The sequence below is a fragment of the Neofelis nebulosa genome, chromosome 17, assembly GCF_028018385.1.
Source record: "Neofelis nebulosa isolate mNeoNeb1 chromosome 17, mNeoNeb1.pri, whole genome shotgun sequence".
NCBI classification, from domain to species: Eukaryota; Metazoa; Chordata; class Mammalia; order Carnivora; family Felidae; genus Neofelis; species Neofelis nebulosa.
Window position 1 is genome coordinate 50,453,368 of NC_080798.1, and position 24,718 is coordinate 50,478,085.

The window sequence follows — 24,718 nt, forward strand, 5'->3', positions numbered from 1 at the left end:
CAGGCGCCCCTATACATTTTTTAAGTTTATTTTTCTTGAGATAGAGAGGGAAAGAATCCCAAGCAGGTCCTGAGCTGTCACCATGAACCATGAGATCATGGCCTGACCTGAAACCAAGAGTCAGATGCTTAAATGACTGAGTCACCCAGCCACCCCCCAGAAATCTCATTCTTGCCTATCCAAAGGCCACAGTTGTATAAGCCAATTCTTTATAACAAATGTCTTTATTTGTACATATGTATATATACATGTACACACACATGTGTGTATAATTTCACTAGTTTCCTGTGAGTTCAGAATGCTACTGATCCTCTTTCTCTGGTTGAGACCAAATGATACAGAAGTTAGTACTTCAGGTCACCTGACCAGGCAAAGAATCAACACCATGTGAGGTGTGTTGCTGAGGTCAAAGGAAATTTGAATTGGCAATGGAAGAAAATAGCTACTATCTTGGACCATTTGCAGAAGTGAGGACATACTAGTTATGAGAATTTTGCTATGAATTTGTACATATATTAAAATATTTTTTTGTATTCTTCTCACATTTATTCCCTAATGATCCAGTATAAGGTGCTTTAATAATACTTAACTTTATAATTATTTCAAGTAGGCTCCACGCCCAACATGGGGTCTGAACTCAGGACCCTGTGATCAAGAGTGGCGAGCTCTACCAGCTGAGCTAGTCAGGTGTCCCAATAACAGTTAACTTTATATCATCATATTTAAGGAGCATCAAAAAAGAAGGATGCACATCACCCAAGGGTGTTGCATCTTTTTTTGGAGAAAGGATTAGCATGTTTCTATTGTAATCAGGATAGTTGTGCCGTATTAGGCAGAAATTGCACTTTGTTGTAATTTTTTAAATTTGGAGATCATTTATGGTTCTAGGAGAGGTGTATGGTTTATAGCTAGGCAAGGTGTAGCCTGAGATGGTGACTTTTAAGTGTCAGCTAAGCTACAGAACTTAGTTTTTCACTCATCTAGGTGTTTCTGTATTCATATTTTGTAGATGTGTTTGAAGTCCACAATCACTTGACTTTAAGGGAGATTTTCCTATATAATCTGGCTGAACCTAAGTCATTCAACTGAAGGGCCAAAAGGTCAGAGTGGAGGCTTCCCTTCAAAGACATTCTTCCTGGGGCACCTGGGTGGCTCAGTCGGTTAAGCATCCTACTTCAGCTCGGGTCATGATGTTGCAGTTTGTGAGTTTGAGCCCTGCATCAGGCTCTGTGCTGACAGCTCAGATCCTGGAGCCTGCTTTGGATTCTGTGTCTCCCTCTCTCTGCTCTTCCCCTGCTCATGCTCTCTCTCCCTCTCTCTCTCAGAAATAAAGAAACTTTAAAAGAAAACAAAACAAAAACATTCTTCCTGTTGATAGATGCTTGGCCCATGCTCAAGAGTTCAGCCCATACTATGAGTTTTGGAATTGCTTAGTGAGTCTCTACAGTCACATAAACCAATTCCTTGCAATTAATCACTATATGTACTGATTCTGTATCTCTGGTTGAATAGTTGAACTCTGCCTAATACAATCACCGAATTGTTTATATTTTTAAATGTTTAAGAGAGACAGAGCTCGAGGTGGGGGGGGGGGGCAAAGAGAGAGGGAGAGAATCCCAAGCAGGCTTCATACTCATCATGGAGCCTGACGTGGGCCTCGATCTCACAGTTCATGAGCCAAAATCAAGAGTAGGATGCTTAACCGGCTAAGAGGCACCCCACAAATTGTTTCTTTTTTAAATGATGACATTTAACAGGAAAAAAAGTGTATATGTGGATTTGTCATGGAGACAAGCCACGGGTGATGGAAAACTTGATTGAATCCTAGAAAGATGGCTACTCATGTTATGCCTCTGTAAAGTTTTTGGTAAAACTATATTAGCTGTGGGGGCACTTGGGTGGCTCAGTGGTTAAGTGTCCGACTTCAGCTCAGGTCATGATCTCACGGCTCATGAGTTCGAATCCCCCCATGGGGCTCTGTGCTGACAACTTGGAGCCTGGAGCCTGCTACAGATTCTGTGTCTCCCTCTCTCTCTGCTCCTCCTCTGCTTGTGCTCTCTCTCTCTCAAAAATAAATAAACATTGAAAAAATATAAAAATCTTTATAAAAAGAAAAAATTTACGTTAGCTGTGAAAGCTTAGCAAAAAATGGGCGAAACCCTCTTGTGCTTTGAATTATGGGTAACAAAATATCTCTGTCATGTTTCATATGCTTTTGGCCATTATTGCCTGGGAACATCTAGAAAGAAATGAGCTCAGAAAGAAATGTGTTAATAAAGGTACATTCTATTACTGGTGAAAAAAAAAATGAATGTCTTGTTCAGCGGGAAGAAGGGTAGGAGATAGAAAAGATGCGTGAACTTCAAGGTAAGGTGTACAGGTAGATTTCTACTCATTTCAATGAAGAAATAAGAACTTGGAGACACACTTTGTAACAAAAATTTTTTGCATAGTTAAGAAACGCAAAAATCAAACCTGGGTCGTGATTTAAAATTTGGTTTATGGCAATGATCACATTAAAAATTCTACCAATAAATCATTCCTCAAGTATTCTTGTAAATTGCCACAGAAAAAAATGAAGCATGCTTTTGTCACAGACAACTGATAAGCTCAAGATATTTTAGCTGAGAGACAGAAAAATTAGGCATAATGAATTGGGGGATGGGCTAATTCCACCTGGAAATAAATGGAATCAGGTTAATTGGTTTGTATTTGTGTGTGTTTTCCTTTGTGTTTTTCTTTACTGTAGTCTCTAGGGTCCCTACAAATGAGGCCAAGCAAGATAAGGGACATTCAAGGATCTGGTGTGGGGACTTCAGCCAGGAAGCAGAAATTGATCTAATGCTCAGTTAAAAGTCTACCCCAAAACGTCTTCCCAGCTGAATCTTGTTACTGCTCTGTTCCAATGGGTGCAGTCTTTATATAAGAGTGTGTTTGCTACATGGGTCTGTTCCCTATTCCAACTGGCTCATAGCATGGGCTTTTGTTCTTTGATGCCTTTTTTTTTTTTTTTTTAAGTTTATTTGTTTATTTTGAGAGATAGAGAATCCCAAGCAGGCTCTGCACCATCAGCATGGAGCCGGTGCGGGGCTTGAACCCATGATCAGTGTTGTCGTGACCTGAGTTGGACCCTTAACTGACTGAACCACCCAGGTGCCCCCGTTCTTTGATATCTTTTTTTTTTTTTAATTTTTAAAAATGTTTATTTATTTTTGAGACAGAGAGAGACAGAACATGAATGGGGGAGGGTCAGAGAGAGAGGGAGACACAGAATCTGAATCAGGCTCCAGGCTCTGAGCTGTCAGCATAGAGCCCGACATGGGGCTCGAACTCACGGACGGTGAGATCATGACCTGAGCAGAAGTCGGACGCTTAACTGGCTGAGCCACCCAGGCGCCCCTGTTCTTTGATATCTTGATGAAGGAGTTATATTGGGATCTTCTAGTTGCTTTGAGTGTCAGTGGAGGTTTTGGCTTGGAAAATACTTCATATTGTGTCTGGTGGAGAAAGGTAAGATAATTTTGTATACTTTAGGGATGGAAGCTAATCTTGACCAACTAAATGAACCACCATATATTGAAGAAGGGCCACTTATTTCACATCCACCCTCATGGCACCAGCCCAGTCAGGTCATATCTTCCGAGGGGACTATACTTCACAAATTGATTTTAGTCTTTGCCCTGTGATTTCTTTCAGCCAGTGAGATACGAGCGGCCTAATGAAGCCGTCTATACCATCTCTGAGCAGAATCCTCCCATCGTTTTGGGCCATTCCTCTTTTCTCACTACTATGAGCCTGTCCTAGATAATGATGATCCCATTAACCTGAATCCCAGAAGGATGAGAGATAGACTTTTGTTGAGGTAAGCCACTAGTGTTTTGAGGTCATTTATTACCATGACATAATTGAGACCAAAGTGGATATACAGATTTCGTTGTTGTATCTTAAGCTCTGTGATCAGGGTTAAGTGTTCCTTTTTATTTACTTATTTTAATCTTTTAATGTTTATTTTTTGAGAAAGTGAGCGAGAGCAAGCCAGGGAGGGGCAGAGAGAAAGGAGAGAGAAATCCCAAGCAGCCTCTGCACTCTCAGCACAGAGCCTGACACAGGGCCCAAGCTCACCACTGTGAGATCATGACCTGAGCCAAAACCAAGAGCAGGATGCTTAACTGACTGAGCCACCCAGATGCCCAAGTCTTCATTTTTAAATAATTATCTGAATATTCCCAGAAACCCATTTGTTATAGTGCCTGCCCCCTTCTTTTAACTGCAGGAAGTTTTCATGAAATTTAGAAGGGCATGAGATCCATTTTCTAAACAAAAAGTCCCAACAGACTTGTTCTTATCTCAGGTGTGAAACCTAAGAGTGCTAGTAGGACAGGATCCATTCTGTTGAAGATCATGTGAAGTTATGTGCACAGGTGGTCACGTGACACACAGAAACTAAGGAATGTCCCTGTTAAGTAAGACTCAGAATGTTGCCTACATAAACGAGTGTTTCCTTCATCCTGGGGAAGAGGTTTATTTGTACTGTAGGAAGGAAGGACGCAAAGGGGTAAAACAAAGACCTCCTGGATTTAGTTATCCACTTACCCTATCTGTTTATTCAAAAGTGGAGACAGGGGGCGCGTGGGTGGCTCAGTTGGTTAAGTGTCCAACTTTGGCTCAGGTCATGATCTCTCGGTTCGTGAGTTCGAGCCCTGCTTTGGGCTCTGTGCTGACAGCTCAGAGCCTGAAGCCTGTTTTGGATTCTGTGTCTCCCTCTCCCTCTGCCCATCCCCTGCTCACACACTCTCTCTCTCTCTGTGTCAAAAATAAATAAGTATTAAAACAAAAAAGAAAAAAAAATGGATAGAAAGCCACAGTTTCAGGGCCGATATCAGGGGGACTTTGATTCAGAGAGTTGACTGAGATAGCAAAGACTTGGGCTTTGTCAGAGAGGGGTGAGGTACTCCTACCCTGGTAGCAGATGGGACAAGGGGATGCCAAGATAAGCTTTTTTCCTGACTGCGTGAGTGTGTGAGAAACAAAGGCTGTCTTTCCTAGGGTTGCACATGTCATCACAGAGGTTGTGTATTGCACTTTTCTAGAACCACAACCTCTTCCACTGGAGGCACTGGTTTACATTTAAGTCAAATCACCAAGCCCCACCAGGGTGAACTAATGGCACACTGTCTGACACCTCGCATTTCTATTTCTTATGTGCACATAATTATTATTTTTTAAATATAATTTGTCAAGTTACCTAACATACAGGGTATACAGTGTGCTCTTGGCTTCAGGAGTAGATTCCCATGATTCATCGCTTGCATACGACACCGGGTGCTCATCCGAACAAGTGCCTTCCTCAATGCCCATCACCCATTTTTGCTTCTCCCCTCCCCCACCCCCCATGAACCCTCAGTTCTCTGTATTTAAGAGTCTCTTATGATTTGCCTCCCTCTCTGTTTGAAACTACTTTTTCCCCTTCCCTTCCCCCATGGTCTTCTGTTAAGTTTCTCAGATTCCACACATGAGTGAAAACATATATGCATGTAATTCTTAGGTCATTGATGTTCACAAGCACACCATGCAATTGTTACTTGACTACAGATTTGTTGTAGCACCCTGTTTCATTTAACTTCTCTGATGCTCATTTTACTCCCTCATCTGCTCTCATGTCACAGCAGCTGTAGCCTGGAGGGTCTTAGCCCTGAGTGGGGTGCCAGGTAAGAAGGAAGATCCACAATGGGGCGCCTGGGTGGCGCAGTCGGTTAAGCGTCCGACTTCAGCCAGGTCACGATCTCGCGGTCCGTGAGTTCGAGCCCCGCGTCGGGCTCTGGGCTGATGGCTCAGAGCCTGGAGCCTGTTTCCGATTCTGTGTCTCCCTCTCTCTCTGCCCCTCCCCCGTTCATGCTATGTCTCTCTCTGTCCCAAAAATAAATAAAAAACGTTGAAAAAAAAAAATTTTAAAAAAAATAAAAAAAAAAAAAAAAAGAAGGAAGATCCACTTGTATGGATACCGTGGTCAAAGAAAACTTAGGTGGATAGGGGGAATGGAATCCAACCCTGCTCCACTAATGAGGTTACAAGGAGCCTGCATGGCCCAGCCCCCACAGGAGGGGGAGGAGAGAGGAAGGGCACCTTCCTAGCATTTTCCTGATAGCCTTACTCCAGTCTGCAGTGGCTGAAGGGATTGTTCTGACCCTTTCCAGCGGCCACTGTCAAACCCTGCTCCTGGTCCTGCTTGTTCCTTGCTGATCCCCCCCATCCCCCAGTCCTCCATGGTTTGGCTGCTGTTGCCTTTGCAGAAGGACCTTATAGGATTTCCACTTATGCCCAGTGATTTTGGGGTGAGTTCATGGAAAAAGACTTTTTCTCTGGATTTTGTGCTGCCTTGAAATGGGGTGATTCTATGATTGGTATTTTAATAAATCATCTGTAAGGAGGGAAGCTTGCGCAAGGCTGGTGCCATAATTGTGAAGGAGCAGCAGTCACTCACTGATGTTGGTCAGGAGAGAGAGCAGCGGCATTTTGTGGCTTAGACAATGTTGCAATTTATCTGTGTTTAGACAGGATCATAAAGTGATCTTGTTTGTGCCTTGATCCATCATGGCCACAGAGTAGATGTGTCTGATGTTCCTAGTCTGTAAAAACATTTATGTTCTGCAGAAGGACACCAAGATATAACTGAGGGTACCAGGCCCAGTCCTGGCTATCAGGTGTGGCTTTACTCTTTCTCATACATTGCTTTGAGAAGTGGGGCAGGAGGTGAGCTGGAGAAATGCTGCCCAGCTGTTGGATCCATTGTGGTGTCTGCTCTCAGATAGGGGTCTGGGCTAGACGGAAGGAAAAGAAAAGCATTGTCAGAAAATAATGGAGCCATGAGGAGTCCGACTGGGGGAGGGGGGGAGCTTGGGCTGGTGGCAGCCTAGACCTGCTGCAAAGGGAAGGGCCAGTGCTCAGGCAGCCAGGGCGCCCTAGGGCATTCCCTTGAGGGCCACCTCCTTTCCATTCTCTCCAGATGTCTGACCCCTGTCTACCCTCCCCTCTCTCCAACTTACTTCCATCTATTGCCACCCCCTGCCATCCTCACATCAGCCATATCAGTCCCAGAAAATGCTTAAAGGACAGTCCCACAGGGCTTAGGGCTTCCCTCACTGCCAGATGCCATCTTGGAGAGGGTGAGGAAGTAGAAGAGGTGGTACAGTGACCCCCAGTTGAGCACCACGGTGCCTGTCCTACAGCACATCTAGAATATTCCAAAGAGCTAATGGAACTGATACAAAACAGAAATTTCTATTATGGAAAGCATTTTGCATAAAACATTCACAGCACTGAAAAAGTACTTCAATTCAGAAAAAAAAAATTTTAGCTGTTCCTCAGAAAAAGTTTAAGCCATTCATGACTTAAGAGAATAAAATGGCGCTCTGTACAGTGGATCCAATATGTTCATGTGGGCATGTGTATGTGTGCACACATATTCCTTGGGTAAATGTTGGGTGCCAAGTTGACTACTGAGTCATTCTCACTGGGCACATTGAACCGACTCTCTTGGAGACAAATTTCCTCATGGGTTTAAAGTGCATCTTTATAAAAGAAGTCTTACCCATTTGGGGGGGAATCTGAGGACTTTTTTTCTTCCTCCAGGAGGGTACACCTTTCTTTTTCCCAGATTGTATTCTTAAACTCTTTACTTAAGAAGGATGATGACGAAAGATGTTGGCAATTACTGAATGTTAGCGTATGAGATGTCCTTTAACTGGTGAATGGATAGGTAAAATGTGGTGTATTTTATAATGCAATATTATTCAGACATGTAAGTTAATGAAATACATGCTATTAACATGGGTGAACCTTGCAAACATTATGCCGAGTCAAAGAAGCCAGACATGGAAGGCCACTATTGTTTGATTCCATTCATATTGAAATGTCTAGAATAGACAAATCCATAGACACAGAAAGTAGATTAGTAGTTTCTACTAACTATTAAGGGAGGAGGGAGAATGTCACTGAGTGCTGACTGATAGGGGGTTTCTCTTTAAAGATGATGAAGATTTTTCTAAAATTAGCTAATGTTGATAGTTGCATAACTCTTCCAATATACTAACAACCAGCAGATTGCACACCGTGAAAGGATATGAGTTTTTCTGGTAAATGAATTATATCTCAATAAAACTGTTATAAAAAAGAGAATTAACTTATAAAAAGACAGTATAATGGAAAGGGTCATGAAATGTTTACCACCCGAGTAAGTGAATGTGCAGAGGAAACTTCAAAAACAATTTGCATTGAAAAATTGCTTCAAATGAACATGTAAATGAAAAAGTCACACACTATTGTGAGACTTAAGGTCTGTGCTATTAATGCCTGTCAACATATTGTATTGACAGACCACACGTTTTAGATTAAAATTGTCTGATTCACTGTAATTTGAATAATTATGTAACATATCTTTCACCAGAAAAAAGGTATTTTAAAGTAGGCATTTAATTGTGTGGATGAACTTCAACAAATTTTCAAATGAAGAAATTAACAAATATTGGAAATTTCAAAAGCATGGCGTGAATAATAAGATCTGATTATGTTGAAAATGGAAGAACATTAAAAAGTAACGCAAAAGCATCCATTCATCTCCAATGATTCACTTTCTTTCTTCAGTCAAACAGAAAATAACATCAGTATAAGGAATGTTACTTTATTTGCCAAGAGATATTGCATATGACTCTGTATAAGTATTAATGGTAAACTTAGAAAAGTATTGCCCTAAAAAATTGTGAAAACATAATATTTTATCACTAATATTGGTAATAATTATATTCAAAATTAAGTTTCTGTTAATCAATATTTGAATACTTAATAACATAATTATTATATTGATAAAATATAGTTATTCTATTAATAATTATTTCATAACCCAGTATCAATAATGAGCCCAGATGATATAAAATTGTTAACAAAGTTGGAATTTATAATATGTTTACTATTAGAACACTCAATTATAATTGATGTTTAATATTTTTGTTAATTATTCTATGACGTCAATTGTAGTTATTAATGTATCATTTAAAGTTACCCTTTTATTTTAGATGCTTTCACATCATTCTGGTATTCTAAGATATTCATGCCATTTTTCTCTTGGCTCCTAGACTTGATAAAATTCAACGTTATCACTGAATCCTGCTGTTCTAAAATCTGAGGCTCCTTGCTGTCTGGGTGCTACAAGAAGAAATGAAAGTAAGTTTTAGTATCAGTCATATTTTATTTCCAGTATTCAATTTAAGAAGTTCAAAATAGGGGCACCCTGGGTGGCTCAGTTGGTTAAGCGTCTGACTTTGGCTTAAGTCATGATCTCATGGTTCATAGATTTGAGCCCCAACCACTGACCGTGTGGAGCCTACTTGGGATTCTCTCTCCCTCTCTCTCTACCCCTCCCCGACTCACTCTTTCTCTCTCTCTCAAAATAACAAACTTAAAGAAAAAGTTCAAAATAAAAAGTGAAATTCCCAAGAACGTAAATTTTATTAAATGTGATGGAAATGGGTACGTACAAAGTGTGTTTCTTCTCATTCAATCCTAGGGTCCTTTTCAGAACTATTTCACATGCATATAGTCCTAAGGAACCAGTGGTAGTTCTCTGTGAATACATTGGTTAAGCTGTCACCACTGGGATCCTAATGACATGGAAGACAGTGTGAGACCCTGGGAACCTGACAGAAGTAGCTAGAAATTTCATAATGTATTCAGATCTTAAGATTTCCTTAACACCAATTTTATGTCATAGCACATCTTCTTACCTCTAATCTTGGACTCATCATAGCACATACTTCATTTTTTATTGCTAATTATCTAGTGTAGCCCTTTCTTCATATTCCTCGTAACACATACTATACATGAATATGAATAAATAGACATTCACTTATATTTATAGAATAAATTATTTATAATATACTCATGTACTTATTATATGTTCTGATAATATTCTTCTGTTATTATTATTTTTATATTCTGTTATTTTGTCTAAGAAAAAGACCTGTTGATGGAGCGCCTGGGTGCCTCGGTCGGTTAAGTGTCTCTTAGTTTCGGCTCAAATCATGATCTCATGGTTGTGAGTTTGAGCCCCATATCAGGTTCTGTGGTGCATTGTGGAGCCTGCTTGGGATTCTCTGTCTCTTCCTCTCTCTCTGCTCCTCCCCATCACTCACTCTCTCTCTCTCTCTCTCTCTCTCAAAATAAATAAACTTAAAAAAAAGACTAGTTGCCTTTCTGAAACCTGCAATGTCCCAAATAGTCTATCAATTCTATAAATTAGGTATGCTAACTGAAGAAATATAAATGAATAGTCTAACCAAATAATCAGACCTCAATTCTAGAATCTTTCTTCTATTCTAATTTTGTTTTCCTTAATTATCTCTCAGTCCACTGAGGAAATACAAAGTGTTATTAAAGAAAATGCTTCTATCGGCTGAAACTCAGATTCCATTATTTTGTTTTAAAGCGCCTTGGTTAATGCAATTATTTAACAGAAAAAAAAGTTTTTTGTTTTTTAGCAAAATTATGTTTTTTAGGAAATTATGCTTTCAGTTTATTATGGGATGTATATTCATTTGCTACATGCCTTTCCTTCCCAGATCCAATTCTAAAACATCCTTAGGTTGGATCCAGTATCATAATCAAAATTCGTAAACAAAATTTATAACATCAAGAGGAATAAAAACTCAAGTTCTAAAGAGATAGATAATTGGAAACAAGATACCAGAGAGATTGGTGGACTTGGTGCCCGGTGTGGTGTGCTGACAAACAGATCTTTGCTGAGAGGCGATTTGCCTGGACCCATGTTGGGCTTGCCTTGGACATCATTAGATCCTTCAGGCACATTTGATATCGAAGAACACTTCGAGTAAATCAGTACTCAGTGATGTGTCCAGGGGCCGCGTCTCATCTGGGTCATGCTGGTGGTCAGAGCCTTAGGCCCAGCCTACGTGGACAGTCTGTTTAGGTTCAGGATGTATTGGGAAACCTCCAGGCAGAGGCGGTTCTAGAGCATTAACTGATGAAGCCCCAATATACTTGCTTTAGTTGGGGACAAATCTGCCAATCTCCAAAGTATTCATAATTCAATATGATCAAAGAAAACCCAAAGTCATATGATCAAGAAAAATGTCATGTAGCTAAAAGCTCACACTGCTTCTTTGGCTGTGGACGGAGGGTGCTTTCTCTGGGCTACTATTTCCCTCCAAATGACCACTGGGTAATTTGTCTTCAGAAACTAAGTAAGAGCCACTTTGGAAATTTTTTAATAATAGTCTCATTCATCTGTGGCCAAGGGCAGAGATGTGCATCCTTTATGCCCACCCCTGCCAGACTGGGAAGTCATCTGTATTTTGTTAAGTTGAACAACAGAATACATTTACTCCTGGGCCACCCACCTCATTAAGATCAGCCATTCTTGAGGACCTCAGGGTCATCAGGCCAGTGACTTGCTGTAGCCCAGCTCGTGTGTAGATGGTTATTTCTGCCTGTGACTTGCTATGACCTCTGCACCAGCAATACTCCAACGGTCGAAGGGCAGCTGCATACCCACAGCCTTGTGTAAGTGTCCTAGCAGCCCTGCGGTAGTGAGAGGAAAATGATCCCGGAAGAAGTAGGGCTTCCCAAGGTCCAGTTGTGGTGGGCTGGTTCTCAACAGGGGCCAGTGCCTCTCGGGTCACGTGCTCTTGTTCTGTCCTGGTGGAAGACAGAGCTCTAAACTATTTGTGCACGTCACCTTCACCTGTCACCAGGTTGGCCAGGCCGGGGCTGAGGATGGAGGTGACAATCTGGGAGCAGGGGAGGGTCGACAGCTCTGCTGAGGTCCCTTCCATTTCCAAGATAGGCCTTGAGATGGGGAGGGAGAAGGACATTAGAACAGAGAAGGGAATTAGGGGTCCTGAAAAGTGTTTTCACCCTCATACTTTGGCCTTGGGCTAGCCCTGGTAGAAGAACACTGGGTTGAAGTGTTAGCCTTAGGAGAGTGAAGCACCCTGTGGCCACTGGTTAAATCCGAGTACACATTCCCTCTTAGGCACCCCAGGGACTCCACTTTACCAAATTCTCAGCCACTGAAGTGTGCACCCTGAGAGGCCGGTTCTGAGCGATGATAGTCAAGGCCAGTAGGGTCAGCAGGGATGGAGTAGGATGCTCTAAGGAAAAAAAATGTGAAATTGGATGGCCTCTGAAGGAAAACTCCCTGTCTGTGTTGGTAAATCTTCGTGTAGAGTTGGATTTTGAAGCTGGAGGCTGAAGGCATCTGAATCCACAGGCAGGTCTCCTCGGAGCTGTTAATACAGTTAAATCCATGATGGATACTGAAGGAAGTGATGCTGGGCCTACGGAAGTTTCACAGACCACTTTCTTTCAAAAATTACTTATCAGTTAGCTATATCAGTCTTTATAAGTAGCATCAACTCAAGATAAACTCTCGTTATGGGATCTTAAGAAAGAGCCATCTCTGAAATACTGTCCTTACACAGCCTAGGACAAAGAAACAAGGCACTCACCAAATTTACTTCCAAACGAAATCCATTTATGAAGCACTATCTTCAAAATAGTAATTCTTCTGAGCTTCAATTTTGAGCCAATATACAATTACTTAGCAACAGTAGTGAAAACAATTACAAGAAAGTCCAAACTGACATCAGAAGACGGAAAAAGGATTCCTGTTGTCATTCTATAGTAACGACAAAAATGTAACTCATATTTTGTGTAATGAACATTTATTAAAAATTACCCTAAAATTATAATCTTGTTAGTTCTCCATTTGAGGTATTGTACAATCACTTAAATCAAGAAAACAAAGAGAAAGAAATCGAAATTATTTCAGAAGAAAGACAAAATTCTTGCTGTGTTTCTGATTATTTCAGTGGACTTGTTAACAAGAACAAAGAAACTGTCATTACAACACCTCCAAATAGAACGACCTGGAAACACTGAATTTCGAGAGTCATACTGAAAAAACCCTACAGTTCTAGAATATTATCTAAGGTCGCCAGTGGCCTGGAGTGAGCCAGAGACCTTGTCACACTCTGAACTTGAAGACAGACTCGGACTCAAGTGCCGGTGATACCAGATGGTGACACCAATTAGTGACTTTGCCCTGCTGTCCTCAGGGCAGCTGGGGAGGGAATCACTCACTGAGATGTATATTATTATTTCAGAGAAGACCCGAAATGTTTCTTCTAATACTACCTAAGATACCCCCTTGTGTTTATTTTGATAGTGAGCTCTAAAATCTTTTGTCGGTGTGTAAGCAGTGTCCCCTTGGTGCCTAACTGGGATCCCACACGGTGGTGACTTCTTAAGCATTTCTTTCACACCCTCACAGAGCCTGAAAAACCCCCTCTAGCTGTGGTTTCCTTTACCTCAGGGGCAGTTCTTGTTGTCTGGCACTCAGAGTTTTCTGCTGAACCCCTCTCTGCTACCATGTCCCCACCAATGGTTGACTCTGTCCTTGAAAGCTGTGCCCATGTGCTTCCAGCCTGCATGCACCTGGCTGCGGCCCATGCTTACTCACAGTCGCCGTGTTTCCTTCTTCTGAGTCAACGATGCTTACCATTTTCCTCCAGGAAACATCCTCATACTGCCAACACTTTGAACCCATCTGCAAGGCAAGCACAGTTTAAACACAGGCAGACAGTTTTTCAGAGAGTGGAAGTGAATGGAATTTGGGGGTAAAAGTCCCAGATTCAATACCAGGTGTGTCCTCAGCTTCGTTTGTGATGCTAAAAGGAACAGCTTAGTGGAGGGTTTACATGTGCCACGGGCTTTATGTAAATTCCTCTCTGCTAACCTGCACAACAACCCTCATCCGCGCTCCAGCTGGGACGGTTGAGGGCAGGCAGACTTAAATCACCTGTCCAGAGTACCTGGCTAGCAAGGTGCAGAGGTGAGGCTCACCCCAGGAAGCCTGGCTTCAGAGCTTGAGCTGTCAACCAACTGAATGTTGTGTGATTTGGAGCTTGTTTGAGTTTGAGCCTCAGTTTCCTCACCTCTACATGCCATCCCCTTCCTCAAGGAGAGCCAGAGTGAGCTTCAGTGAGATCAATAAAAACCTGGTGTGGAGACAATATGGCACTCTGTGCTTTGGTAGTCGTGTGCCCACAACATTTATTCCTGCATCCAGGGAAGACTTGATCAGTGCATGCACTTTTCCGCCTCCTCACTTGGAACTGTCCAGGCCAGTGAAATGATCTGGGTCCCTGAGATCCAGTGGCTTTTCCTTTAACACAACAGCACCCGTGCTCTCTGCTGCTCAACTTTGGTTTAGGGAGTTCCATCCTTACCATGTCTCTTTCCTTGGCATCTTCTTCCAACTTTCCCACAACCCTGGTTCACAACCATTCCCACACCCACATTAATGTGGAGTATATGACTCACCGTCAAGGGTCAACCTCAAAGGGGCTGGCCCATCACCCATGCGAGAGGGTGGAGCAGTCTGTAAGATAAAGCTGAAGTTCCTTAGGGAATGTGTGGGCAGCGGGGATCAACGGGGTCCTAGGTAAGGCTTGAAAGAGGCACCACAGGCGTGTGGGTTCTGCCCAGAACTGCCAGAACTGTATGAGGTCTCGGGTCCTGCCTGACTGGATTCATCCATTCATTTCTTGCTCGATTCCCCGGATCCTTCATGAGTGCCTGTTATGTGCTGGACAGGAGAGGGCTCAGTGAGAATAAGATTCACCTTTACCGTTCAGAGGGAAATGCAGACACTACATGGGCAACAAACATGAAAATAAAATTATTTCGGAGAGGATGGGTTCTCTGAGGCCGTGAATAGGGAGAAGGGATCAAGAGGGACACAGTGAGCGCAGTCAGTAGGGTGTGGTGGTCATGAAAGTCACTTTCGAAGTCAGGAGCAGAGCTGGTATTAAATGAAGAAGGCAGCACCCACCTGTCTGGGGAAAGGTGTTCCTGGCAGAGGAAATAGCCAGTGTGAGGCTCTGAAAAACAAACAAACAAACCTGACCTTGACATATGAACAGAACATTAGGAAGCCCTTCCTGATGGAAGGCAGAATTCTAAACTGTCCATCGACATCAGTTCCAATTGTCACTGGGTGGCAGGTGGTCACAGGGTTGGTAGTCTGGAAGGGACAAGGGTTGACAGACTGGCCTTTTGAGGTCTTTTCTAACCCCAAGTCCAGACTTGTGATAGAGACAGGAGGTGAAGGGCACAGAACAGAACCGAGGATCAAGGCCCTGAAAATGTCTCTGTTAGAGTAATTTTCTTCTGGGGGCTGGCCTGGCTGAAGAGGACTGGGTTTGTCCTATGAATTCAGAAGGGGCCCACCTGGGGCACCTTTCAGAGTTAAGATTAAGATTGAGTCTTAAGGATCATCCCAGGTACTTTAGCTTGCAGAAGGTAAAAAGCTTGTGGCCTTAGGGTTAAATATGAGTTCAGTGCTTCTCTTACACATTCTGATGACTCCCACGTCTTCTGTACCAAACTGAACTGAAACGTGTTCCTTGAAAGGCTGGTTCTGGTAGGTGTCGGTCAGGGTCGTGGTGGTAGAGGGTGAGTGGAGAGCACTGACTCATAAGTGTGGGAAACTGGGTTGCTCCTGGAGCAAAGCTCCCTCTCTGGGCTGCTAATCGAGGCCAAAGCTCCATTCTGAGGATGAAGGATGAAGGTGGCAGAATTCATAGGGCAGGTGTCTTTGGAGCCATCATTACAGTTACACATGATGAATGCCGAAGGGGTGCTTGGCCATATAAAATGTTTCGCAGCCTTACCTTTTCTTAAGGCAAACGTTGATTTTGTTAAACATACGAGTGTTATAACTAGAGTAACTGGGCTCTTGTCTCAACTAAAATAAACGTTATGTTTCACATCTCCCGGTTGTGAGTCCACTCATACAAAATTGCCACTTAGTGTCTGTGTTATGGGGCCTTGTTAAATATAGCCAACCAAAATACCATTCTTACTTGCATACTAGCAATGAAAGCAGAAGAGGAGAAAAATATCATTCTTTTTAAGAAAAAAGAAAATTCTGTGTTTCTGATTATTTTAGTGGACTTTATTAATAGCTACAAAATACTGTCATTACATACACCTACAAATAGAACAACACGGAGACACTGGATTTCGAGAGTCACACTGAAAAAAACGTATAGTTCTAGAACATTATCTGAGAACTACAGCCCTATCCGGTTTGTACGTGAGCAGTGAGCGGTCTGTGTAAAAGGCCTGCAGGTCACCAGTGGCCAGGAGTGAGGCAGAGACCTTGCCACACTCTGAACTTGAAGACAGGCTCAGACTCAAATGCTGGTGATACCAGATGGTGACACAAATTAGATCTAGTGCTCAGAGTAGGGCAGAGGGAATATTCCCTGGGTTTCAGCTGCTCCTGTTGCCGAGAAGCACTCACGAGATTATTTCCGATGTTACTTTATGGACCCTCTCACATTTGTTCCCATAGTTATCTCCAAAATGTTTTTGCCACTTCCAGCAAGGATCCCCCAACCGCTGCCCCCGGTTCTAATTAGGACTGCATTTGCCAATTGCATTCCCACCGTTTCTTACCCACTCACGGTGAGCCTGGAATGACCAGCCCTGAATTCCCTTGATCTTTCCCAGCTCCAGGGACTATTCCTGTGATCTGCACTCAAGGCTGAGCCCCTTTCCCACCTGCACCCTCTGGTGTTTGGCTTGGTCCCTGGAAGAGTGTGCTCAGATGTGTCCTCCCTGCAGACACCTGCCCAAGCATATGCATGTTCACAATTTCCGGGGGCACCTCTTCCTGAGTAAGTGACCATTTCCCTCCATGAGAGGTTCTCACACTGCATTTTGGTGCAGTGTGACAGCCAGTAAAACTCAGAGGCAAAACGGCTTTCCAGAGAATGGAAAATGAATGCGATTTGGGGACGGATGTCCCAGATGCAATGCCAGTTATGTCATTAACTTAGACTTGTGATTGTAAAAATAGCAACTTATTTGACCATGGGCTAAGTGTCTTCCATAAACTCATCTCATTTAACCTGTACAACTCTGTCAGAGGTGAGGAGTTTGAGGGAGCAGGTCTAGGTGACGTGCCCAAAGATACCCAACTGGGAAGGTACAAAGGGGAGCCTGGTCCCTGGGCTTCAGAGCACAAGCTGACAACCACCCCTTAATGTTTTATAACTTGAAGCTTGTTTGAACTTCCATCTCCCCATCTCTACATGTAACCCTGCACTAGAGGGCAGCCCTATGTGGGTTTTGAGCGGGATGAAGTGGAGAATAGCACGGAGTTCCTATGAAAGTTTGTGCTTTCTTGAGTTCTGTGCTTTGCAAATATTTGCCATGACTTCTAGGGAAGAGCTGAGTGTTGAGTGCTTGCAAGTTCCTCCTTGCTAGGGACTATCCAAACCAGTGGAAAATCTGGGCCTTGAAGTCCAGTGGGTTTTCTTTTACCATAAAAGCACCTGAGCTCCTTCCTACTCAACACTCAGTACAGGAGGCAGTGACCACCCCACTGTGTCTCTTTCAGTAACATTGCTCCCTCTTTCCCTACAACCTTGAGTTTCCTCTACCTTCTACATGAACTGCATTACTGTGGAGCCTTTGGCCTGAAACCCACACATGAGACAGGAGCCATTTCTAGGATAAAGCCTGCATTCTTCAGGGAACATTCAGCCAGTGGGAACAGCTGGATCCAGGTTTGGCTCCAAGGAGGCACCACACGTATGTGGGAGACCCACCATTACCGTCTGGGCAGGTCTGAGGCTGCATGGCTGTCTTCCCACTGGAGTCACTTGTTCATTTCTTGCTCAATTTCTGCAACCCTCGTGTGCTTTTCATGCTCTAGACAGGAGTGAGGCCTCAGCAGGAATAAGATAATCTCTGTTCTACTTGTCCTTGTAGGGCGGAGGGTGATGCAGAAAATACATGCGAATAAACATGGAAATAAGATGATTTCAGAAAGGATGGGCACTATGAGGCCATACGTGGGGTGAAGCGATAGAGAGGAATGGATGAACACAACCACTAGTCTGTGGTGGTCAGGAAAGGGCGCCCTTCAAGAAGACAGGACCAGAGTGGGTGTCGAAATGAAGGAGGCAACACCCACCCATCTGGGGAAAGGTGTTCCTGGTGGAAGAAATGACACGAGTGAGCTTGAGATGCTGGTTGGACAGAAGGATGGTCAGTGGCTGTGTAGGAGGGGCGTGGGCCTGCACATGTCTGGACCAGGACATGCATCACCTCACGGGTCACTGGAGCATGGATTTGAATCTCAGTGTGATTTAGAGGCATTGGTGGGCTTTTAGCCTCATGGCCTCATGGTCTCATTTAGCGTCTTAAGTTGTTTCCATTTGCTGTACAGTTGTAAAGTGGAGACGATTCAGGGAAGGAGGGAGTAGGGGTTGACTGCTGGCCTCTGAGGTCCTTTCCATCCCTAAATCCATGCTTGTGATGGGGCAGGGTGATACAGGACACAGGACTGGGAAGAGAGTCGGGGTCCTGGAAAGGCATTGTCGCCTTCATAATTTTGCCTGGGTCAGGTCCTAGGTGAAGAGTTGCTGGGCTTGACCTTTGAACCCAGTCAGGGCTCCCCTGGGGCACCTTTCAGAGTCAAGGTTAACGTTGCCTCTCAGTACCCTCAGGAGTGCAGGTTGAGTGGGGTGGAAGCAGGTGGCCTCAGGGTTAAATCTGATTCACATTCACATCAGGAACAAAATAATCCACAATTCTCAATGTTGTAATTCTGTCAGGTCTCCTATTGAGATGTTGTGTAATCACTTTATACAATGGCAATAAAACCAGAAGAGAAGCATCAAAATTATTTTAAGAGAAAGGCAAAATGAAATACTGGTTTCCTGGATTATTTTAGAAGACTTCCTAAAAACAACATAAACTGTAATTATGCTGTTTGCAAATAGAATAAAATGAAGCAATTAACTTAGTGTCACATTGAAATAATCTACAACTATAGAACATTATCTACGAAGTATGAACCCCATGTGGTTTTCATTTTAGACATTACATAATCACTTAATAGCAATAAAACTTAAATTGTATTAGAAAATGATTCTAGTGGAGAGAATAAGAACATTTTGCTGTGGTTCTGGTTCTGTAATTGTAGGATCAATGGAAAATGGGGTCAACTGGGTGGTGATTCACTTCTGTTTTCAGGTGGTGTGGACAGCCTTTGGTGCAGAGACATTTCCTGTGGCTGATGGAGGATGAGGAGAAATTGTGGGGCCAGTGAAGCCCCTTGTTGGAGAAGATTCCTAGGCTATTTTTTTTCTGAATTTCTGGCATGGGGGAAGACTGGCATGGGGGAAGAACCTGAGCTATCCGCTTAAGCTTTTCTAAAACATCTGAAGTCTGACAGCAGCAGCCCTGCCCCCATCTTCTGCAATGTTTACCTGGAAGCTTGATCTGACTTCCTTGATCAGGCTTCCCTGAAGTTGAGGATTTTTGTCCAGAGCATCTCTAAGAGCTCCCTGATTTTTTTTTCTTCATTTTCCTGATGGATTTTGCAGAGGTTAACAGCGACAGTGACTTGATTTTGGTTCTCTGATGTTGCTTGTAAAGACTGGGTTTTTCTGGTAATGTCAGCCATTTGTTTGACTTGTTTCAGATCTTGAGATTTCTCCTCGTTGGGTAGTTTTGGAATGTGTCCTCTACAGATCTTTATTCATGGTCTCCAACTTTCTTATTGCTGGTACTCTGTCTCCCCAAAGGGTTCCGGTGAACCCTTCTGACTCAGGCCCTTGAAACACATTTTCACTTAGTCATAGCTTCTCAAAAATGTATTGTCTTTCCTCCGGAGGGGCAGAGTCTCCAGTGTCCACTTTGTCCCTCTAGGAAGTCAGGTAAATATTTTAAGTCAGATCTTGATAACGGTGAATCTGACCATGACTATCACGACTGCCACTGCACGTAGCAATGAGTGGGGAGCTGGGTCTGGCCTAAGGCCCCCTAGAAGTTCTGCAGGACCAGCAGCACACAGATCATCATGAATACTGGCACACCCACCGTGGCCCAGAGGCCACTGTGAAGTCACGTCACATCCAGAATATCATTTTTATCACCATGATGAGAACCCTCACGTGCAGTAACACTTTGTCCTTCATGTCCTCTGCTTCTGACTTTGTCAGACCCTGTCCTTCCTGGGGAAGAAGACTTCGGGCTGAGTCAGGAATAAGGGAAGTGGGAGCACAGCCAAGGGCCCGGACTGAGGCAGATGACAAAGTCAAGCTCTCTTGGCATCGTCTGGTGCCACTGCCTCCACACTCATCATCTCCACATTGGAGTGAACTTTGTCTTTACCTGAGACATGGTTTTGTGTGTGGCCAGGCTGGTCACAACACTCAAATTAGGTACCTGATCTGGTTGCTTGCCAGAACAGAGCTGGTTCCAGGCAGGGCATATGGAAATCCATGTGATATTAAATCTCTTGCACCCAGGGGCCTGCCAAGGGTGGGTGACCCTGTGCCAAGGATGTGATGCTTAGATGGCACCGATGACACACAGTGAGTGTGAGTGCTATGGACACTTGCTTGACCCACACCTGCAAAGGAAGCAAACAGAAGCCCTGGCCGAGCGGGCATGGAGGCAGGTGATGGAAGTGTGGATTCTATCGTCTGCTCCCCTGGAGGATGCTAGTGACAGGGGTGAGGTTGCCCGAGTGCAGTCTGTGAATGAAGGGGCAGGGGTGGGGATGTCAAGTTCTTGGGCTGGTGGGCACATCCCTGTCAGCCGCTGCCTTCATCCCTCACTAGGCATCGGACTTCAGACAATGCATACAGTGTTTTACTGGAGACCTTTTTCTAGGAGTGCAAAATACCTATGAAAGAAGTGAAATTTATTAAGAAGCTTAAAATTTTTTTTTAATGTTTATTTTTGAGAGAGACACAGAGTGCGAGTGGGGGAGGGGCAGAAAGAAAGGGAGACACAGAATCTGAAGCAGGCTCCAGGCTCCGAGATGTCAGCACAGAGCCTGCTGCAGGGCTTGAACTCATGAACCATGAGATCATGACCTGAGCCAAAGTCAGACAGTCAACCAACTGAGCCACCCAGGCGCCCCTGAAGTGAAATTTATTAAATTAAAACAATTTTGTTCTCTTCGTGTTGTATTTAATTAACTTTTTCATCCCTAGGATCACTAAGATTTTCTCTTAGTTTTCTCCTAGAATGTTTACAGATTTAGCTCCTGAAATTGGCCTATGATACAGCCTGAGTTAGTTTTTGTATATGGTGTGAGGTAAAGGTAAAGGTTCATACATATATTTTATTGTTTCAGTACAATTTGTTGAAAGATCCTTTCCCCATCAAATGGCCTTGGTGCTTTGGTGGAAAAATCACTGTATATGTATAAGTCTGTTTCTGTATTCCTCACTCTGTTCCATTGATTTGTCTATCTTTACAGCATTTGCACTGTTTCAGTCACCATGGCTTTATATTAACTCTTGAAATCAGGTAGTTTAAGTCATCTACTCTTGTTCTTCTTTTTCAGAACTGTTTGGAAAATTTTCATCATCTCTCAGCCTTGGTTCTGTTGACATTTTGTAAAGGATCATTCTTCATGGGAGCTGTCCTATACAGTTAGGAGATATTTGTCTGTATCCCTGTTTTCTGTCCCACTCAATGCCAGTAGCATCCTTCCCCAACATGACAATCAAAAATGTATCCAGGGTGCCAGCATCACAGGAGTGTACCTTGTTTTTGCACCTGCCCCCCACCCCACCAGTTTGGCATTCATCCACAGACAAAAGTGGATGAGCTTTGTGGGAGCTGTTGGATCCAGCACCACATGCCAAGGGTCCCAGGTGGAGTCTCACCCACCTGTCCATTGGCGAATAGGCACATAGATCTAGGTCTTGGCTGTGGACCCTGCATTGGTCCGTGAACCCACTCCAGTCCCTCTTGGCTGCCAGTCTAGGAGACCCTGGAAAACACTGATGAGAGAACTTTGTAGAAGTTTGAGTTTCCAGAGGAGAATTTCCATCACACTGTTGGGGCACAAATAAAAGTTTGGACACATTGGAGTGGATAGAAGGAATAGCTTGACCTTCCTCACACCTTCCCCAAGGCTGCACAGCTTAGGGCCAAGAGAGATCCCATCCTCCCTCTGATTTCTCCTATGGGGAAAGGGAGAACCTACGAGTGAGTACCTGCTTTCCTGGTTGTGTGGGACGCTGCCAAAGGGAGTCATTTCTCTCTTGCTCCATCCAGAGGACTAAATCATGAGCTTCAGGACTAGGGGAGTGGGGCTGGGGGTCGGGAAGAGGCTGGGAGCGGCAGATAAGACTCTTAGAGGGCATTAAAGGCACGTGATCCTACTAACTGCATCGCAGATTCCATCGAGAAGTCTGCCCCTTGGCTGCTGGGAATGTCTCACCTGTGGATCCCCGCAGCTGGCCCAGGGGTACCCCCAGAGCTCTGAAAACCTTGCCCACATACACTGTGCAGTGCAATTTTAGGTTTACAGAAAAAATTGAGCACGAAGTACAAAGCGTTCTTATAAACACAATTTCTCTTATAATTAACATCTTGCATTAGTGCGACACAGTTACAGTTGATAAGCAAATATTGACACATTATCAATAATGACTCTCCTCTCCCCCTGCCGCCGCCCTCCTTGCACTGTGGTCTGGGATCTCTTTCAGGGCGGCAGTCAATCTGGGGACAACTGAGGGGCTGACCTTGTTTGTTATCTGTTTCACAGAACTAGTGTCCTTTATTGCCTGTTATCCAGTATCTTGCAAACAATTGTGTGGTATATTTTATCCGTTCCCCCCCCCCCCCGGTGGAAGGGCAAATTCATCCTATGTTATTCCACTATGGCCAGAAGCTAACTTAATATATTATCTTTGAAACCGTGAAAATCGGATTGACTTACTGTGTTATGAAGTCTACCACTAGGTGGCAATGTTGTACAACTGAGACGCTTTTCAGAAAATGCCCAGTGCCAGAATTTCTAGATTCTTTTAAGAGATCTATGAAATTATATATTTGGTATTAGTTTGGGTACACAAGTCCGTTTTGTTGAGCTCTGCTTTATTCCTGTATCTCTTCTCATGGCATTTTTACTTCAGTGTAAAATTTATAAAGATATTTTGCCTACAAGCACTCGTCATAGATTGCAGTGATTTATGACATTCTCCTCACCAGAACCCAGTAGTGGAAATATTACAGTTGTTAAGGATACTTTGCCACCTCTAAATGGATTTAGATATATTTACGAAGGCGTTGATTAACATTCATTCCTGTTTGGTGTAGAAGACCTGCAGAGAATAGGATGTGTTTCCTGCCTCACAGGGCTCCTGTCCTTATGGGGGAGACACGGATGTGGATCCCCAATGGCTAAGATGGCATGCTTCACAGAGCAGGTGACCGTCCATCAGGGTGCAAAAGATGTGTGGAAATTTGCCACTTGAGAAGGGGGAAATAACAGTCGTCCCCAGCTGTGGAAATATCATATAGAAGTAGATACTCAAAGTACTATAACCAGATCAGGGAAGACTGAATGAGTCCATGCAATTGGCAGGAATAAAAGAGTGGTAGGAATTAAGGATAAGAAAGGGGGTTGGGACTCTACCTTGTAGCCAGTGGAGATTAAATGATAGTTTTCAATTAAGGGATTGATATGATTAAGTTGGTGTTTTAGACTAGAGTCTCTAAACTATTTTGACTGAACAGCCTTTCTAATAAAATGTTGTGTTAGAAACATCCTCTATATATACATACATGTATATATATATAAATTATACGTATGTGGTACTATGCAGATATATTATGTAGATTACAAAATAGGCACACAACCATGGAGGTCGTGGTAATAATGAAATAGCCTTTGGCAGTTTTGAATTTCTTGCAGGTTATGAGTCAGGTCTGATGAGATCACTGCTTTCTGTCATAATGGAGCTAATTTAAGTAGAACCGAAGACATTTGAGTCTTGATGTTTTCTTGATCATGTCAAGAAGCTCAAATATGGCAGTGAACTCCGACTCTTTCTTCAAGCCTGGCATCCTGCACATGCTGTATGACCATTTCACACGCAAACACTAAGATTGTTCTCCCAATGATTAATAGAAGTCCAACTTCTTTCTTATTTATGAATATAAGACTAGTGCATATAGGAGACTTACTGTTTTACGTGTCCCCTGTGGACCGTTCTGTGAGCCCTGGGACACAGGTGCCCTCACACACCCCCAGGTCAGGTGGCTAAGGCTGCAGCACAGAGAGAATGCAGAATGCAGGTGGGAGACCAACATGGATGCCAAACACGAATGTCTCGTCTGTTGATAATTAGAGCAGAGCTCAATTAAAACCAAGGTAAAGAATGACAGTATATGTTTCACTTCAGCCTCTTATCAATTAACAAAGTGAAATATCACAAATAATAATAAAAAGTTCTGCTATTACAAGTGAACATGGATTAGAATTATCTCAGAAAGTAGTCTTTGTGGCCGATCAGAAAGGCCAAGACTTCTTAACTGGTGAGAACACAACGAGAAATTTGAGGTCTGCAACCGAGAAGGGGCCTTCACCAGAACCTGGCCATGCCGGCACCTGATCTCGGACCTCCAGCCTCCAAAACTGTGAGGCAGAAATTATCTGTTGGTCACAGTGGTATTTTGTTACAGGAGCTCAAATGGACTAGGACCGAGAGCAAAGATAAGCTGGAATATTTGACCTGTGTTATCTGCCGCAGGGGTACAGAGGATGCCGAGGAACCTTGAGCTGGCGTCCCTGTCTCCAGCTCACTGCCATCCA

At 43.4% G+C, this 24,718-nt stretch overlaps 1 long non-coding RNA gene across 1 annotated transcript in view; it reads left to right on the plus strand.

Moving 5' to 3' along the window:
• Nucleotides 1-2,060: 2,060 nt before the first annotated feature.
• The window catches only part of LOC131500272 (uncharacterized), a 39,349-nt gene continuing 16,691 nt past the window's right edge, over nucleotides 2,061-24,718 (plus strand). Inside the window, exons 1-4 of the long non-coding RNA XR_009256210.1 lie at nucleotides 2,061-3,862; nucleotides 5,667-5,708; nucleotides 6,195-6,332; nucleotides 9,129-9,216. This is a non-coding gene — a long non-coding RNA (uncharacterized LOC131500272). The remainder of the gene's footprint in view (nucleotides 3,863-5,666; nucleotides 5,709-6,194; nucleotides 6,333-9,128; nucleotides 9,217-24,718) is intronic.